This window comes from Phocoena sinus, chromosome 1, assembly GCF_008692025.1.
Source record: "Phocoena sinus isolate mPhoSin1 chromosome 1, mPhoSin1.pri, whole genome shotgun sequence".
NCBI classification, from domain to species: Eukaryota; Metazoa; Chordata; class Mammalia; order Artiodactyla; family Phocoenidae; genus Phocoena; species Phocoena sinus.
Window position 1 is genome coordinate 8,472,273 of NC_045763.1, and position 14,124 is coordinate 8,486,396.

Below are 14,124 nucleotides of genomic sequence, written 5' to 3' on the forward strand. Positions count from 1 at the left end.
CGCGAGGCTGCTCATCAACTCCCTACTGTCCCCAGCTCCTAACGTGCTGGGTGGAACAGTCCCGACCCAGAGCCTTGCGTGGAGCGTGGGCTGGGCTCAGGGCACAGGACTGGACCCCGGGGTGCACAGACATTAAAAAAAAAATTTTTTTTTGCTTTATCCCCCCCCACCGCCGCCCGGAGCCGTGCTGGTTCTGCAGCTCAGTGGCGGCTAGGGCCTCTGTTCTACAGGATGGGGTTTGTTAAAGGTGTCAAGAATAAGGCCTAGTTCAAGAGATACCAAGTGAAATTTAGAAGACGGCGAGAGGGCAAAACTGACTACTATGCTCGGAAACGATTGGTAATCCAAGATAAAAATAAGTACAACGCACCCAAATACAGAATGACAGTTCATGTAACTAACAGAGATATCGTTTGTCCTATTGCTATGCCCGCATACAAGGAGCTATGATGGTTTGTGCAGCTTGTGCTCGCGAACTCCCGAGGTATGGCGTGAAGGCTGGCCTGACAAATTATGTTGCAACTTATGGTACTGACCTGCTGCTGGCACGTAGGCTTCTTAATAGGTTTGGGATGGACAGAATTTATGAAGGCCAAGTCGAGGTGACTGGAGGTGAATACAGTGTGGAAAGCATTGATGGTCAACCTGGTGCCTTCACCTGTTACTTGGATGCAGGGCTTGCCAGGACTACTACTGAGAATAACGTTTTTGGGGCCCTCAAGGGAGCTGTCGATGGAGGCTTGTCTATCCCTCACAGTACCGAACGGTTCCCTGGTTATGATTCAGAAAGCAAAGAATTCAGTGCTGAGGTACACCAAAACCACATCATGGGGCAGAACATTGCAGATTATGTGCGTTACCTGATCGAAGGAGATGAAGATACTTACAAAAAACAACTCTCTCAATACATAAAGAAAAACATAACTCCAGACATGATGGAGGAGATGGATAAGAAAGCTCATGCTACAATATGAGAGAATCCAGTGTACGAGAAGAAGCCTAAGAAAGAAGTTAAAAAGAAGAGGTGGGGGCTTCCCTGGTGGCGCAGTGGTTGAGAGTCCGCCTGCCGATGCAGGGGACGCGGGTTCGTGCCCCGGTCCGGGAGGATCCCACATGCCGCGGAGCGGCTGGGCCCATGAGCCGTGGCCGCTGAGCCTGTGCGTTCAGAGCCTGTGCTCTGCAACAGGAGAGGCCACAGCAGTGAGAGGCCCGCGTACCGCAAAAAAAAAAAAGAAGAGGTGGAACCATCCCAAAATGTCACTTGCCCAGAAGAAAGATCGGGTAGCTCAGAAGAAGGCAAGCTTCCTTAGAGCTCAGGAACGGGCTGTTGAGAGTTAATAACCCAAACCACAATTTCTAGGAAGATTTTTCAGATAAAGACAGTAATAAACTTATTGAACAAGTTAAAAAAAAATTTTTAATGTGGTAAAATACACAGAACATAAAATTTAACATTGTAGACCTTTTTTTTTTTTTTTTTGCGGTACGTGGGCCTCTCACTGTTGTGGCCTCTCCTATTAAGGAGCACAGGCTCAGCAGCCATGGCTCACGGGCCCGGCCGCTCCGTGGTATGTGGGATCTTCCCGGACCGGGGCACGAACCCGTGTCCCCTGCATCGGCAGGCGGACTCTCAACCACTGCGCCACCAGGGAAGCCCTGTAGGTCTTTTAAAGTATGTAATTCAGTGTCATTAAGTAAATTTTATGTCGCTGTCTAGTTCCGGAACTTTCTCATCACCCCAAAATGAAACCTCATACCCATTAAGCAGTCACTCCTCATTTTCCCATCCCCCTGGCAACCACGAAGCTGCCTTCTGTCTCTATAGATTTGCCTTTTCTGGATTTGCCGATTCTGTACCCATGAAACATCAACTCCCCATTTCCCCCTCCCCCCAGCCCCTGGTAACCTCTTGTCCACTTTTGTGTCTATGAATTTGTCTGTTCCAGGTACCTCATGTAAATGGAACTATGCACCATCTGGCCTTTTGTGTCTGCCTTCTTTTGCATAGCATCACGTTCCCAAGGTTCATCTGTGTTGTGGCACACGTACCAGTGCTTCACTCCGTGTTCTGGCAGAACAATCTTCCACTGTGTGGATAGACCACATTTTGTTTACCCATCATTCATTGATGGACATATGGGTTGTTGCCACCTTTTAGCTACCGTGGATAACGTCCAGATTCTGAGCACACAGTTATCTGCGTTCTGAGTAGGGAGATGTCTCGATTCTCCTGCACAGATGTCCGGATAGCAAATAAAAGGTCATCCTTTTATACTGTACATGAGTGTGTCCAAGCTTCAAACCCCCAGCTCAGGGGCCCAAAGGACCACTTTGGTGCTCTCATTAGGTAGGTGGGCTCCCATAGGGCCCAGGCCCCCAGGGAAATTAGCCACAGCTTGAAACAGTGCAGGTTCCTTGAGGTGGGGAAAAGAGGGGCAAGCGGTACCCCTTGGACATGTGACCCTGTGGGGTGATGGGGGCTGGATGAGATGACCTTCTGAGGACCCTTGTAGGCTAGCACACAGGAAGAAGCCTCTGCCCACTTGGCAGACCTTGCGGCCTAGAGCATAGAACATGAAATGTCAGAGATGGACAAGGTCTTGCTGTTGTCCAGTTCAAGTGCCCCACCCTGGGCATTTTAGAGATGGGGAAACTGAAGCCAGAGAAGAGACGAGACCTCTTCATTGTGTCGCCAACACCTTCACAGCTCCCGTTGACTGGCACTTCCCAGCATGAGTTCCCTTAAACCATACACTTTAAGGGGTGTTCTCATGTCATTCCCATTTTACAGATGGGAACTTGAAGGCTCATGGAAGTGAACCCCTGTCTCAAATGTAGGGAAGGGACAGAAGTTCTCAGGTGTCCCCAAAGGAAACCAGAGGTTTTCCAGCTAAACTCACACCACTGCGGCCAGTGGCAACTGCCCTCGAGGTTGGCACTAAGTCATCCTCTCCCAGGGTGCTTAGCACCCCTGCACTCTCCTGCTGGCATCTCCATCCCTCAGCCAGAAGCTGCATGTCTTGGGCGGTGGCATAAATAATGGCAAGAGCACAGACTTGAGTGAAAATCCCAACTCCACTCCTTGGTAATTTACTTTATCCCACTGAGCCTCAGTGTGCCCATCTGTGAAATGGGGAGTCTTGCCAACACCCACTGCAGAGGGTTGCTTTAAGAGTTAAATGAGTTAATTGATCCAGGAGGCTTGCGCAGAGCTTGGCACACAGTGAGCGCTCCAAAAATGTAGCCCAAACAAGCCTGGCCTCCCACCAAGCCCCACGTGGGAAGAGCTGGACGGAAGAACATCAAACAGATCAGGGAGCCTGGTGCTGCCCCCGGGGATTCGTAGCTGAGAAGAAGCGGCGCTCACGGTCTCCCTGGGATAATCAGAGAGGACACCACCTTAATTCCACCTCCATCAGACCTCTGCCAGAAGACACGACCCTTTCACCTCATCAATATTCAAGAGCTCAACAAAAAAAGCTATAACTAGGGAAGTCAGAAATAATGGAATGCAGTATTGATTATTTTATGGTGCGATTAGGGGTAATTACAGCTCTCAAATTTTATTTTAATGTTACTTTCTACTACTTTTAGCCTTTTAAAATTATCCCAAACATCCCCATTTAATGGAACACACATGCCTTCAATTTCAATGTGAAATACTTTTTTTCTGCTAAAGTGTGACCTCAATATATTTGAAGACATAAATTACACCATGTATAAACCATAAAAAATGAATGATGAATTTAATTCTGGTGAAGCATGAGGGATTGAGGAGGCAGGCGGGCAGAGGTGCTGTTTATCCAGTGCAGAGGGGACGGTCAGAAGCAGGAGGGGGCAGTGGGGGCCAGAGGGGGTGCCTGACCTTCAGGGGCACAGGAACGGGGCTCGGCGCTCTCCAGGACACAGGCCGAGGAGGGACTGTCTGAACTTGTGGCCACTTCCTCTGCCCACCTTCCCTGGGGAACGCGTTTCCAAAACCTTGCAGTTGCGTGGTCTGACTTGAGTCTCCAGCCTAACTCTGCCCATCATAGGTAGTGTGGTGTGGTTGCTAAAATGCCGTTGCTCCATTTTGTCTATTCCAGCATACAGATGAGCAAACTAAGGCTGAAGGAACTCACCTAAAGTCACTTGGGGAACAAGTGGGGGTTTTGGGTGCTGGCTGCAAAGCCAGAATTGGGTACTCTGCAGCCCAAGAGCTTCCGGCTGTCAGAGAAGAGCCTGTAGGAACTGCATTCCTATGGACCTCAGGGCAGCGAGCAGAGTGGCTGAGGACACAGGATTTTGAGCCAGACACCCTGGGTTCAAATCCTGGTCCCCTTATAGTGCTATGAGGACTCTCTACCGCTATAAAGCCCCTAGCATGTTATTTCTGATCTTCTCTTGCCCAGAGTCTATGCTGAGGGTCGGGGTGGGGGGCTTTGGGCCCAGCAACAGGGGTTTTCAAAATCTGGGTAGGGATTTCTCCTGCACCCTTAGGGTATGGCCTCCAAACCTCTGCCCTGGGCTTTCCTGGTTCCTGTACACTCCTCTTCCCCAGGTGACTGGTAGCTCAGTATTTGGGGACCCTCTTGCCACCCCTACTACATCGCGAGACGCTGGAGGGCAGGGGCCAGCTCTCCTTGTTTGTTATTGTATCTTCAGCAACGGCACATTGTGGGAACTCGAGAAAACTGCATAAATGAAATGCTCGGTCGGACTTCCCTGGTGGTGCAGTGGTTAAAAATCCGCCTGCCAATGCAGGGGACATGGGTTCGAATCCTGGTCCAAGAGGATCCCACATGCCGCTGAGCAACTAAGCCCGTGAGCCACAACTACTGAGCCCACATGCCACAACTAGTGAAGCGCGCCTAGCACCTGAAGCTCCGCAACAAGAGAAGCCACCACGATGGGAAGACTGCGCATCGCAATGAAGAGTAGCCTCCGCTTGCTGCCGCTAGAGAAAGCCCGCACACAGCAGTGAAGACTCAACACAGCCAAAATTAAATAAACAAAAATTAATGAATTTATTAAAAAAAAAAAAAAAAGAAATGCTTGGTCAACTGGTCACTTTGCTAATTTCAACGTTCAGTTCTCAGCCCATCCGCAGCACTGGTCACGGGCGCCTCCCTCCTCCCTGGAACACTCTCTTGCCTTGGCTTCCCGGCTCCCACTTTTCCTCTAACGTCCTAGGTTGCTCCTGTCACCTCTGGTGTGTTTCCTCTTCACCCTCTTCACCTCAGGGGTTCCAGGGCTCATCCTTGGGGCTTCTCTCTCCCATGGTCACTCCCACTGTGACCCCATCCTGCTCTCACTTTAATGACCATCTAGACCAATGCTGTCCAATAGAAATAGCATGTAAGCTTCTTAGGCAGTTTAACATTTTTGGATACCTACATTTTAAAAAATTAATTAATTAATTACTTTATTTATTTATTTTTGGCTGTGTTGGGTCTTCGTTGCTGTGCACGGCTTTCTCTAGTTGCGTTGAGCGGGGGCTACTCTTCGTTGCGGTGCACGGGCTTCTCATTGCGGTGGCTTCTCTTTTTGCGGAGCATGGGCTCTAGGCACGCGGGCTCAGTAGTTGTGGCTCGAGGGCTCTAGAGCACAGGATCAGTAGTTATGGCGCACGGGCTTAGTTGCTCTGCGGCCTGTGGGATTTTCCCGGACCAGGGCTCGAACCCGTGTCCCCTGCAGTGGCAGGCGGATTCTTAACCACTGCACCACGAGGGAAGTCATCCCTACATTTTAAAAAAATGAAATAAAAAAGAGTAAGGTAAATACTGTATTTTATCTAACCGAATATATCCAAAATTATTTCATTGTCATTTCAATATAAATGATCAACATAAAAAGATCATTAATGAGCTATTGTACTTTTTTTTCATCTAAGCGTGTGAAATCCGGTGTGCATTTTATACATACAGCATGTCTCCATCGGACCAGCTGCATTTCAAGTGCTCAGTAATCACATGTGGCTTCCGGCTGCTGTGTGGGGCTGCAGAGGTTTCTACGTTGACCGTTTCCAACACGTATCTCCAGCCCAGATCTCATGTCTCAGTGGTGGACACTTACTCCTACCCAGTGTCTCCATTTGGAGGTCTGAGAGGCATCGCAAAATCCAAACATCCATAGCTGAGCTTCTGTCCTTCCCCGCACCTGCTCTACCCACCGCCTTCCTGCCTCTACTAACGTTAGCTCCGGCCTTCCAAGGCTCAGATCAAGATCCTCAAAGTGACCCTTGACTCTTCTTCCCAGCCAATTCTGGTCCCCCATCTGATCCATCAGCAAATCCTGTCTGTTCTATCTTCAAAATACATCCAGAATCTGACCACTTCCCACTCCCTCCATTGCTGCCACTTGGTCCAAGCCACCAATACTTCTCACCTGGATAACTGAAATCACCTCTTCCCTGGTCTTCTCAAGCCCACTCTTGCCCTGGACGCTACAAACAATGCTCCACCCAGATCACAGAGTGGTCCAGTAAAAGCATCAGTGAGCTTCTGTCACACCTCTGTTCATAGCCCTTCAATGCTGCCGATCTCCTTCAGGGTGAAAATTCAAGTCCATGAAGCAGAAAACACATAAAACATGTTCCTGACTCAGGACCTTTGCCCTGTCTGTTCCCTCAGCCCAGATGGCCCTTCTTATAGATATCTACAAGGCCAATGCTCTCATCTCCTTTGAGTTTTTGCAGAAATATCACCTTTTCATTGAAGTCTTTCTTAATCTTTCTATTTTAAACTGCCATTTCTCTCCCCATCCCCTACCCCTCCTTTATTTTCTCCTTTTATTTCTAATACATATAATTTACCTATTTATTTGACTGACTGCCTCCCTCACCAGAATGTCAGCTCTACAAGGCCAGGAATTTTTGTCCTTTTGTCTATTTTATTCACTATTCCACCTCAGCAGTGTCCACATGCATGGTGCCTAGCCTGTGTTAGGCATTCATAAATATTTGATGGAGAAATGAATAAACATTCACCACTAAATGGATAGCCATTTGAACCAAGACCATTTATTGAATTCTGTTTATTTGAAATGTCATCTTTATCATAAACTACACTTTCATATAAACATGCATCTGTTTCTTTCCATTGATTGATTTATCTAATCTCATTCCAATACTACACTGTTGTAATTACTATGACTTTATGTTTTGCCAACTGTTAAGGTTACTCACCTTCGAAATTTTTTTCAATATTATGACGCATTTTCTTTCTCATACAAGCTCTACAAGTGGGCTATCATGTTTGATAACAATTTATGTCAGGAGCTTCACTGAGGCTGCAGTAGATTTATTAATTCAAGAATTTATTATATTTCAATATTGTCATCATATCCAAAATATGTCTTTCCTTCTTTTTTTTTTTTTTTTTTGCGGTATGCGGGCCTCTCACCGCTGTGGCCTCTCCCGTTGCGGAGCACAGGCTCCAGACACGCAGGCTCAGCGGCCATGGCTCACGGGCCCAGCTGCTCCGCGGCATGTGGGATCTTCCCGGACCAGGGCACGAACCCGCGTCCCCTGCATCGGCAGGCGGACTCTCAACCACTGCGCCACCAGGGAAGCCCTCTAATATTTTTATATTTAAAAGATGTAGAGACTCACATACTGCAAAAAAAAAAAAATATATATATATATATATATATTAGAGGAAAATATTTTCACAAAATTGGAGTAGGAAAAACAACACCTGAAACCAAGGAGCCATAAAAGTAGAGGGCTGCAATCAAAATTTAACATTTTTATGTCACAAAAGATCATCAGCAGGCTGGGAGAAAGATGATCCATATCCAGGATATATAAAAATATTCCATTAGAAAAATGGACAAGAGATATAAACAGACATTTCACAGTAGACGAAATTTAAATGGCCAATAATCATATTTTTTTAAAGTTCACACTCAGTAACAGGCAAATGAAAATTAAAACAACAATGGATTTTTTTGTTTTGTTTTTTGCCTGACAAATTGGCAAAAATTAAGGAGACTGATAATATCAAGAGCTGGTAAAGATGCAGTTATAAAGCAGTCTCATACAATGTTGAAGGGTGCATGAGTCAACTTTTCAGAGGACAATTTGTTAATATCTATTGAAATTTAAAAAAATGTCGGGGCTTCCCTGGTGGCGCAGTGGTTAAGAGTCCGCCTGCCAATGCAAGGGACACGGGTTCGAGGCCTGGTCCGGGAAGATCCCACGTGCCGCGGAGCAACTGAGCCCGTGCGCCACAACTACTGAAGCCCGCGCTCTGGAGCCCGCGAACCACAACTACTGAGCCCGCACGCCTAGAGCCCATGCCCTGCAACAAGAGAAGCCACCGCAGTGAGAAGCCCATGCACTGCAATGAAGAGTAGCCCCCGCTCGCCACAACTAGGGAGAGCCCATGTGCAGCAGCAGAGACCCAACACAGCCAAAATAAATAAATAAATTAAAAAAAAAAAAAAAAAAAAAAATGTCACCCAGCAATTCTACTTCTAGCGCTTTCTTTACCAAAAAGACTCACTTGGGTGCACAAAGATGTGTATAAGGATGTTTATTATCTTGTTTGCAATAGAAAACATTTTTGAAAAAACGTAAATGTCCATCAATCAGAGATTGGATAAATACTTATAGCACAGCCGAACTATGAAACCTTGAATAGGTACTTAAATAGTGAGGTAGATCTATAAAAATCTATAAAGATCATGGAGAGATCTCCATAGCATGCTGTCAAGTACATAGAAGCAAGTGAGAACGATAAACATGGTGTGATGCCACTTAAGATATTTGAAAAACTGGCAAAGGGTTTGAACAGAAACTTCTCCAAAGAAGATACACTAATGTCCAAAAAGCATGTGAAAAAATCTTCAACATCATTAGTCATTAGGGAAATGCAAATCAAAATCACGATGAGATAACCACTTTACACACACCAGGAAAGCTATAATAAAAAAGACAGATGATAGCAAGCGTTGGTGAAGATGCGGAGAAATCAGAGCCTTCATAAGTTGCTGGTGGGAATGTAACCTCGCGTACCCGCTTTGGAAATCAGTCTGGCAGTTCCTCAAAAGGTTAAACATGGAGTTACCATATGACCCAGAAATTCTACTCTAGGTATATACCCAAGAGAAATGAAAACGTTATGTCCACACAAAAACTTGTACATGAATGTATGTAACAGCATTGTTCATTATGGCAAAAAAGTAGAAACCCATATGCCCATCAACCGCTGAATGGATAAGTAAAATGTGGTATAGCCATACAACGGAATATTACTGGGCAATATAAAGGAATGAAGTATTGCCCAGCATGTAGTATTGCATGCCACAGCAAGGATGAACCTTGAAAATATTATACTTAAGTGAAAAAGCTATACACGAGAGACCACCTCTTGTATGGTTCCATTTATATCAAATACACAGAAGAGGCAAATCCATAGAGCTAGAAAGATTAGTGGATGCTAGTGTTGGGGAAATTGAGGGGAATGGAGAGTGGCTGCTTGTGCGTACAGGGATCCTTTTAGGGGTGATGAAAATGTTCCAAAATTGGTGTGGTGATGGTTGCACAATCTGAATATACCAAAACCCATTAAATTGGACAAATCATATGGCAGCAAATTACATCCCAATAAAGCTGTTTTTTAAAAAAAGACAATTAAGAGGCTTGCATTTGATACTTTCTAACTAGTTAACCATGATCATGGCCATAGACTCTTGCCCACAGTCCCAGTACCCCCTGTATCAGTCTCCTTTAAAATCAGGGTGAACAAACCATGATGGACAAAATATCAACATTTTAAATAAAACAGGATCATATTCCTGACTTTTCATTTGTCACAGTCCAACGTGGCTCAGTTCAGCGGTTCCTGATCTTGTCTTTAAAGTGTTGATATTTTGTTCACCACTGAATTTTTGGCATTAATATTTCTTTTTAAGACTATTGCATTAAAGTATCATTTATCTTGGTTTCTGAGAGGTTTGGGGGGCGCTCCTTAAGTTTGGCCCCCGAGTGCCTCATTCGCCCCACCCTTGTCTCTGTCCTGGGTCCCAGGACTAGTGCCCCTGGCCTTGCCCTTGTCCCCAGAGGTGCCACCTGGGACTCCCAGGCTCCCAGCGGCTAGAAAGTGGAGCCTGGGGTCGGGAGCCTGCAATGCCACTGTCCCAGGCTGTGGACAAAGGCCACAGCCTCCCGCCTGGGACGGCTGACCCGTCCTCCCCAAGACCTGTATAGGGAGAGATGGAGAGACAGAGACCAAGAGACTCAGACCTCAGAGAGATAGGAGATGTAGGGGGAAACGGACGGAACCCGAAGAGGGGGAGAGAGAGACAGAGAGAGCCTGGGGAGGCGGAGAGGAGCCGGGCGGGCGCGGGGCCGAAGGTCCCACCGCGGGGCGCCCCTCCCCGCGCCCAGCCCGCCCCCGCCTCACCCCCAGCGCGGGAGGCCCCGGAACAACCGTCAGAGGCGCCCGGGGGAAGGGGGCGCTCCCGGCCGCCCGCCGCCTGATGCGTATCGATCTGCGCCCGGGGTCGGCGCGGGGGCACCAGCTACCAGCGGGAGGGGCGACCGCACATTAGCGCGGCCGGGGACCACTCCCCGGAACGCGGGCCGGGCAGCCCATTAGACGCCCTGGCCGGTCGGCCGCGCGACCACCGTGGGCGGGGCGAGGCTGGCCTGGAGGGGATGCAGCAGCCTCCGAAGCCCCACCTCGCCCCATTGCCCGCTCCGAACAGCTGGTTTCCTCTGTTTCCTGAACTCCTCTCCAGCCTCTAGGGCTTTGCACGTGCTGTGCCCTCTGCAGGGACCCGATCTCCCATCGCGCCTCACCCAGCTGAACCTCGCTCGTTCTTTGGCTCTTGCTTGGAAGTAGATTCCTAGGGAAGCCCAGGTTCCTTGGGAACCCCCCAGACCCAGTTGGGTGCCCACCTTTGCACCGACCTCCTGAACAGCCCCCCATGAAAGCTGGGGGCTAGTCACAGGGATCAAGGATTGACCTCCCCAGGTGGTCTGTGAGTCTTTTGGGGGCTTCTCCCTGTGTCGTATCTTGGGAATCCTGGCACCAATAGTGGCCCCAACTGGCACACCTGTAAATGAAAGAATAAACACCAGAGCTAGTCAGGAGGCAAAACCTGCACAGCCCACGGGGACCTTTGAAAAGGACCTCTTGTCCCCCTTACTTATCCTTGGAGAACGGTGTTGGGCATAATTGGGGTCGAGATCTAGCTCTGCCACTTAACGGCTGCATGACCGCGGCAGGTTATTTAACCTCTCTGGACCCCCATTTCCCCATCTGCAGCTTTATCAAGGTCTGCATTCTAATTGCTGCTCTTACAGGAGACCCCCAGAGATCTATACCCAAGCTGGGGAGGGGACTGGAAACCGCATAAGGGGTGACTGCAAAGGGCACGAAATGCTTCACCGGGGTGTAGAGCATGCAGGAAAAACAGGCCACCCTCGCGTGCTGCTGCTGGTGGGGGTCAGGGAAGGGGGACTTTCTGGCCTCAGTGACTCTCCCTCTTAGGGCTCTTTCTCATCAGCCTCATTTTTCTCCCGTGCATCACTTTTCCCTTGACACCACTTCTCTGCCAACTACCACCCTGTTCTCTGCCCTTTACCCAGTAAGATTCCGTGAGAGGTGCCCCTGAGCCCACTGTTCTCTGGTTCTTCCCTTACAATTCCTCTCTTGAACCCACCCCCATGCAACTGCTCTGTTCCAGAACACCAATAACTCCACAATGTGAAGTCCAACAACAGTCAGTTCTCAGCTCTCGATTTACTGGCCCCTCAGTGCCCTGGACCCAGGTGGTCCCTCTGTCCTCCTTGGAACCCTTTCCTTACTCCGCTGGTCCTCTCCCTTCTCCCTAGCTGTTCCTTCCTGTCTCCTCTGCAATATCAGAGGCTTGGTCTTCTGAGTCTTCTCCATGTACCCCCCTCCCTCCGTGATCCCCCCCAGTGCCATGGCTCTTTAAATGCCAATACATGCTGACAATTCCCAAATGTATATCTCTAGCTCAGCCCTCTCCCCAGAGCTCCGCGCTTGTCTGTCTACTCAACATCTTCACCTGGGTAATAGGCAGAGCTGCCTCTAACTCATACAGCCCCATGCAAGTTAGGAGAAGGTGCTTTTCTTAAGTAATTAAGAAAAACAAAAAACAAAAAAACCCCCACTTCATACTACATATTATTCTGTCCAACTGTGGGCAGGCCAGCCAGGAGAAGGCAGAAGTCACTGACCCGCTCCAGGCCCTGCTAGGCAACGAACGCCAGGCTGGCTCTTGTATAAAGGAGGGGGATGGGAGGAGAGGGAAGAGAGGCAGGAGCCGGAGAGGTGGACGGGGAGAGGTAGAGGGGGCACTGGGTCCGGGGTTTAATCAGTAGCATCCAGCTTAAATTCATCTGAATGGCAGGTCCATAAATCAGACTTCTTGTTAAATCTGTGGCCAGAGCATATGCTTCCCGTTAGGAAGCAGTGAAGCTTCTGGAGCATGGCTGTGCCCCCTTGCTCATCCCCCTCAGCTTGGCCTGGATCTGCCCCAGAAGACTTTACTGGGAGCGACAGCCCTAGCTGGGGCTCGCTTGTACCCAGGCGCTAAGGCAAGTCACACAGTGTACAGTCCTTCCACTGCCCCTGCTCTGTGAGGTGGCTGTTGCCTGTTTAGAGTTGGGTGGGGGTAGGGAGTGGAAATCAGGCCTCTGAGAGAGTCTGGTAAACAAGAATAGCAGCCTCAGGGGATGCCCCAAGCATGATTGCAACAGGACATAATCCTTCACACGTGTGCAGGATCTAGAAGTTAGAGAAGTCTATGATTATAATGAAACCTCCTCGGAGATGCTGCCGTTGTACAGTGTACAACCTGTGCAACCTTACATGGCAGTCCTACTGACAGGTGCCTGTATTATTCAGGAAAGGATAAATTATGCTGTGTTAGCAAACAACATCTAAATCTCAGCGTCTTAGAACAACAAACATTTATTTCTTTGTGATGACACATGTCCAGGGCAGGTGGGCAGAGGGCTCTCCTCCATGAGTCACTCAGGGTCCCAGGCTGATAGAGCTTCCACCTCGGCCAAGCTCCGGAGATAGTCTCCACAGGGCACCAGCAGAGCCGGAAGTGATTAAAGCCCCACCCCGGAAGTTACACATATCACTCCCACCCACAACTCTCTGGCCAGAGTTCATCCCCTGGCCACATCTAACTTCAAGGGGGCAGGAAGCGCCATCCTCCTGTACACCCAATGGAGAAGAACAGGATATCAGGCTGGCAGTGATGGCTGCCTTAGCTCCCCAAACCGAATTCCTCCCAGGGTTTTCTCTGCTGTGCTAAATGCATCTCTCCCTCTCCAGGGTTCAAGCTCCAGACTTTGGAGGCATCCTTGATTCCTCTCTCTTTTTAATATCCCATAGACAAGCGATTTGCAAATCCCGTCAACTCCATTTTCAAAATATATCCAGAAGGAAACCACTTCTTTCCACCCCACACCACCAGCCTGGTCTGAGCCACCATCATCTCCAGCCCAGCTGTCACAGGGACCTCCTTGCTGCCACCCTGGCCCTATACAGCGATTCTTCACCCAGTAGCCAGAGAGATCTCATTCGATGTAAGGGGAACCACATCACTGCTCTGCTCAGAACCCTCATGGCTCCCACCTCCCTCAGAGAAAAGTAAGTGTCCTCACAGTGGCCCTCAGAGCCCCGAGATCCGTACCCCCTTCATTACCTCTCTGACCTCACTGCTCCCACCCTCTACCTCTCTCCCTAGTCTAGCCTCACTGGCCTCCTTGCTACTCCCTGGACAGTCAGCTCACTGTTGCCTCAGGGCCTTTGCACTTGCAGGTCTCTATCTGGCATGCCCTCCCCTCAGATCCCAGCCTAGCGCCCTTGTCCTCCTCCTTCAAGACTTTGCTCTAATGCCCCTTCTCAGTGAGGCCTGGCCTCCTTATTTTAAATTGCATACCCACCTCTGCGTTCCCATTCTATTGTTTTTGTTTGTTTGTTTTTGGCCAGGAAACTTACTAACTTCCAAAAACCTAAGGATTTCACTTATTGTGTTTACCATGTGTCTTCCCAGCTAGAATGTAGGGCAGAGATTTTTATCCGTCTGGTACACTGCTGTGTACCTATTATCTGTAATAGTACCTGGCATATATAGTAGGTGCTCAGCAAA

The 14,124-nt window shown here is 48.8% G+C and overlaps 1 pseudogene; it reads left to right on the forward strand.

Moving 5' to 3' along the window:
* Window positions 1-225: 225 nt before the first annotated feature.
* Window positions 226-1,346, forward strand: LOC116761554 (annotated as a pseudogene).
* The last annotated feature ends 12,778 nt before the right edge of the window (window positions 1,347-14,124 follow it).